The sequence below is a fragment of the Phyllostomus discolor genome, chromosome 4 (assembly GCF_004126475.2).
Source record: "Phyllostomus discolor isolate MPI-MPIP mPhyDis1 chromosome 4, mPhyDis1.pri.v3, whole genome shotgun sequence".
NCBI lineage: Eukaryota > Metazoa > Chordata > Mammalia > Chiroptera > Phyllostomidae > Phyllostomus > Phyllostomus discolor.
In genome coordinates, this window is record NC_040906.2 from 153,373,072 (window position 1) to 153,378,962 (window position 5,891).

At 38.8% G+C, this 5,891-nt stretch overlaps 1 pseudogene; it reads left to right on the forward strand.

Annotated features, from left to right (window-relative positions):
• Positions 1 to 1,201: 1,201 nt before the first annotated feature.
• LOC114495466 lies at positions 1,202 to 1,541 on the forward strand (annotated as a pseudogene).
• The last annotated feature ends 4,350 nt before the right edge of the window (positions 1,542 to 5,891 follow it).

Genomic DNA, 5,891 nt, shown 5'->3' on the forward strand with positions numbered 1-5,891 from the left:
AAATGAAGGATATACTACTTGAAATAAAGGACAATTTACAGGGAATGGACAGTAGAGTAGATGATGCTGAGAATCCAATCAGCGATTTGGAACATTAGGAAGAAAAAACACCCAATCTGAAAAGCAAAAAAAGACTCCAAAAATGAAGATAGTGTAAGGAGCCTCTGGGGCAACTTCAAGTGTTCCAACATTTGTATCATAAGGGTGCAAACAGGAGAAGAGAAAGAGCAAGAAATTGGAAACCTATTAAAAAAAAACAATGCTATAAAGCTTCCCTAACCTGGTAAAGAAAATTGACACACAATTCCAGGAAGTGCACAGAGACCCAAACAAAAAGAACCCAAAGAGCCCCACTCCAAGACACATCATAATTAAAATGCTAAAGGTTAAAGACAAAGAGAGAATCTTAAAAGTAGCAAGCAGTTACCTCCAAATGAGGCTCCATGACTATCAGCTGATTTCTCAAAAGTAACTTTGCAGACTAGATGACATTGGCTAGAAATATTCAAAGTGATGAAAAGCAAGGGTCTACAGCCAAGATTACTCTATCCAACAAAGCTATCATTTAGAATTGAAGAACAAATAAAGAGCTTCCCAGACAAGAAAAAGTTAAAGGTGTTCATCACCACCGAGACAGTATTATAGGAAATTTAAAGAGTCTACTTTAAGAAGAAGAAATAAAAAATATAAACTATATAATGTCAATAAATACATTTCCACCAACAGTTGAATCTGAAAAATAATATAAGCAGAACAGAAATAGAAATCATACATACTGAGAACATTTTGATGGTTGCCAGAAAGGGGTGGGGATGGGTAAAAAGTTGAAGGGATTAAGAAGTACACATTGGTAGTTACAGAATAGTCATGGGGAGGTAAAGTACTGCATAGGAAATAGAAGAGCCAAAAGACATATGCATGGCCAATGGATATGGAAAATGGTGTGGGGATTGCCTGAGAGAGTGGGGAGCTGGGTGGAGAGGGGAAAGGGGGAAAATTGGTGCAACTTTAATAGCATAAACAATACAATATAATTTAAAAAATGAAAATAAAAGTTGAAAAACCCTCTAGGAAAAGCCACAGACTTAATTAGGTATTAAGCACACTCCTTGGTCTAATCATTGCAATTAGTAGTAATGTAAAACATTTGGCACAAGGGCTTACCTTTAGAGCATATGATTTGAAAATAGAGCAACTGGCTTCACTCCCCTGCCCTCTGGCCTCGCGGACCCACTACCAACAAATCAGCCTATCTTGTGTGCACCATGTCTGGTTCCTCCAGTGTCACTGCTATGAAGAAGGTGGATCAACAGCTCAGGCTGGAGGCTGGGCCCAACCACGTGAAGGTTTCCCAGGCAGCTGCAGATTTGAAACATTTCTGTCTGCAGAATGCTCAACATGACCCCCTGCTGACTGGAGTATCTTCAAGTACCAACCCTTCAGACCCCAGAAAGTCTGTTCCTTTTTGTAGCGAAATGAATCTTTGAAGGTGTTCTAAACCACTTTTCATGAACCAGTGAATATTTGAAGAGAGCTAAATTCGAAGCTTATACAAAAAGCTTATCCCTATAACACGTGCCACACTATACAGACTTCTGCTTTGTCAGTCCTTAACATCTACCTCTCTGAATTTTCATGAATTTCTATTTCACAAGGATGATTATTTTATATACACTGAGAGCAGCATTCAAATAAATACTTAGTATAAAAAAAAGAAAATAGAGCAACTTAGTTATTTTTCCACCTAAGTAGTATGGATCATAGAGGCGGTACAAAACTGGCCTCAGAGGAGCATTTTTGTGTCGAGGCAGCTATTCTAGTGCAACTGGATGAACTGCACAGAAGAGCAAGCCTTGCTACGTGATGTATATTGTCTTAGACATTTATGAATAGATAAATGGGCCCACTGGGGTATCTATGGGATTATAGAGAATAGAGGTAATGGAAGCGAATAGTAGGAAACAATTGAATATAAGTTAATTACTTATATAGTAATTATTTCAAGTGTCATACTGACTTTAAGTAATTAGCTCACAAGTAGAACAAACCAGACTAGTTTTAGAGAAAAGTAAAACTAAAGGTCCTATGACTTCGATTAAATTTAGTTTTAAATCCTAGCTCTAGTAATCATATCACTCTATATGTGTACCCCTTGGAGGCTTAGCCTGGATAATCAGCAACCCCTGCAGAGCAGAAGACAACAGCCCAGGCCTGACTAATGGTCACAGGGTTGGGACCTCATGCAGGCTAAATACATCTTGACCTAAGTTATTCTTCAGTTCCTGAGCCCTAAGGTAGAACCACCTCCCTGGCTACTTTCCCATTAGACTCTACAGGGTGAAACCCAAAATGACCTCAGGGTTGTTCTGAAGACCCAAAGAAATGATTCATTACCTTTAACTTACCACTGAGCAATGAGCTCCAGGCACAACCCTGAACCTCTAACCTACAGTTTCTTGTGATTTTGCCCTACATAATCTGTAACCCACATGGCATTGAGGAGTCCTGTTTTTTTGAGCATTAGCTTTTTATTCTTCTACAATAAAACAGCCAATATTTCTCCACTGTGATTCGCAGTGATTAATGTTTGGCTGTGCTAGAGCCAGGTGGATGAACGCTTTCTGTTCTGCAACAGAAAGAACTTCAGAAAGGGCATTGTGGAAGTTTCTATGTGGAAAAAAAGTTTTTTCAAATTAAGGGATTATTACAAGTAGATATTAAGACCAAGAAAGTCAAATGAGAAAAAGGAAAATGAATGGATATGCTATAACTAAATACAAGGAAGAACAAGAACCTAGCAGAAGGTAAGTTGGGTGAAACCTTGTCCTAAAATGGAGAGGATTTCTCTTCTCTCATTGGAGTGCTGTGATAAGAGCTTTGTTTTTGGAATCAAAGAGGCCTGGATTTGAATATTGACAGTATCATATATTAGTTTTTTGGAGCTAGAAAGATGCATACTTTATGAATCTGTTTCCTCATTTCTGCCATCGAGTAATAATAGCTTGCATATGTTTTTTTTTGGTAAGGTCCTTCATCAAACAACAAGGCTTCAGTTTTGATATGTGACAGAGGTAGCACTGCAGATCAGTAGGGAGACAACTGAGTGTCTAAAAATAGAGAAAAAAGGAAGTGGGAAACTGATCTTATGCCATAAACAAAACACAATTACAGATTAATTAAAGACTTCTAGTGAAAGGCAAAACCCAAATACTATTTAGATATAATATTGAGTAACATTTTCATAATTTGAGGGGTAAAGGAAGATTTCTCAAACTGATACAAGAAGAATTAAATATAACATAATGCAATGAGAAATTCTTTGACATTAGATGACTTCTGGCAAGATGGAGGAATAGGCGGATGCACCGTATCTCCTCGCACAACCAAGATTAGAACAACAACAATTTACAGCTAGAATAATGCCTAGAACTGACAGAGGATTTATCTGAATGGAAGTCGGACAGCCAAGAAGTTGAAGTAGACCCGTACATCCAGACTGGTAGGAGAGGACGAGCCGGGCGGGCGCGGGTCAGCGGCACGTGGAGGTCGGGGTGGGGGAAAACTTGGCTCGAAATCAGTGCGAAAGCCATCTGGAGCGCAAGAACACAGCGGTGGTCCCTGAGTATGCAAGCTGCGGCTGGTGGACCCAGTGAGGCAGCGATTGTGGACCAGGGCAGAGTTTGCAGCCCAGGATCCCAGAGAAGGGACTGAGATCCCAGGAGAATGGAACTACCGCCACTGTTCCCTCCCGTCCCTGCTCCCGCCCCCGCCCCCACATATAACACAATCTAGCGACTGGGGTGCCCAGCCCCGGTGAACACCTAAGGCTCCACCCCCCACCGTAACAAGAGCGACCAGACCAGAAAAAAAAAGAAAAAAAAGGGAGAGACAGGGAGAGATATGTTTCCAACAGAAGAACAGATCAGTCCCCCAGGACTCATCCTTTTGAGCGACTAAGAAATAGCCAATCTATCAGATGCACAGTTCAAAACACTGGTGATCAGAAAGCTCATGGAATTGGTTGATTTTGGGTGCAAATTAGATGAAAAGATTCAGGTTACCATAAAAGAGATGAAGGAAGATATACGGAGGAGAGCCAATAGTGAAGGGAAGGAAACTGGATCTCAAAACAATACAGTGGACCAGAAGGAAGATAGAATCAACCAAGCAGGAAAGCATGATGAAATAAGAATTCAAAAAAACGAGGAGAAGCTTAAGAGCATCCAGGACATCTTTAAATGTTCCAACATCCGAATTATAGGGGTACCAGAAGGGGAAGGGGAAAAGCAACAGATTGAGCAAGTATTTGAACAAATAATAAAGGAGAACTTCCCCATTCTGGCAAAGGAAATACTCTTCCAAGAAATCCAGGAAGCTCAGAGAGCCCCAAAGAAGTTGGACCCAAGAAGAAACACACCAAGGCACATCATAATTACATTAGCCAAGGTAAAAACGAAGGAGAGAATCTTAGAAGCAGCAAGAGATAAGGGGACAGTAACATACAAAGGAGTTTCCATCAGACTGTCAGCTGATTTCTCAAAAGAGACCTTACAGACAAGAAGGGCTGGAAAGAAATATTCCAAGTCATGAAAGACAAGGACCTACATCCCAGATTGCTCTATCCAGCAAAGCTCTCATTTAGAATGGAAGGGCAGATGAAGTGCTTCTCAGATAAGGTCAAGTTAAAGGAGTTCATCATCACCAAGCCCTTATTTTATGAAATGTTAAAGGGACTTATCTAAGAAAAGAAGATAAAGAGAAAACATGTATAGTAAAAGGACAGCAAACTCACAATTATTAACAACCACACCTAAAGCAAAACCAAAAGAAACTAAGCAAACAACTAGAACAGGAACAGAACCACAGAAATGGAGGTCACATGGAGGATAAGCAACAGAGGGGTGGGAGGAGGAGAGAGGGGGAAAAGCTACAGAGAAAAAGTAGCATAGAATGTAGGTTGAAAATAGATAGGGGGAGGGTGAGAATAGTATGGGAAATGTAGAAGCTAAAAAACTCATAAGTATGACACATGGACATGAACTAAAGGGGGGAAATGTGGGTGGGAGGGGGTACAGGGTGGAGGGGAGTGAAGGGGGAAATGGGACAACTGTAATAGCATAATCAATAAAATATATTAAAAAAAGAAATTCTTTGACATTAAGAATTAGTTTATGTTTATTAAAAGATGAAGTATCTATACATTCACCAACTTAACAAATTTTAAATTGAACAATAATAAAATGATTCAGACATGAAATAATGGGAACTTGCATGCATTTCTGGTAGGAAAATATATTTCCAACTTCTTTAGAAAATAATTTGCATCAACTGAAAAAGACAAAGTATGAACCTAGGGTTTATATCCTGGCTATTTTTCCTGGAAACTTGTGCAAATATTCATTAAGTTATATGTGCAAAAAAAGGTTAAGAGTGGCATTTTTCATGATAGCTTAAAGCTAGAAACAACTCAAATGTCTATAAATAAACATATAAATTATAGAATACTGAATGATTTACAAACATGAAAATGACTAAATTATAACTACACACAATAACATGGTTGAATCTTACAAACAAAATGCTGAGCATAAAAAGGCAGACACAAATGAATACACATGCTACAATTTACTTCATAAACTTTTCTAGAACAAGCAAGGTTAAACTTCCTTATTTGGGGATATATACATAAACAGTAAAAATTGAAAGAATAAGGGAGAAATTATTTTAAAAAGCAGGTTTAGGGTTATGGCCAGGATCAGGGAGGGGTACACAAGAGCTTCTAGGCTTCTGGCAATATAATTTTTCTTTTTCATTGTTAAATAATCTGAATCCTGTTTTATTTATGATAAAATGCTCAAGGTGATATTTTATATGATTTCAGATTGGGAGAT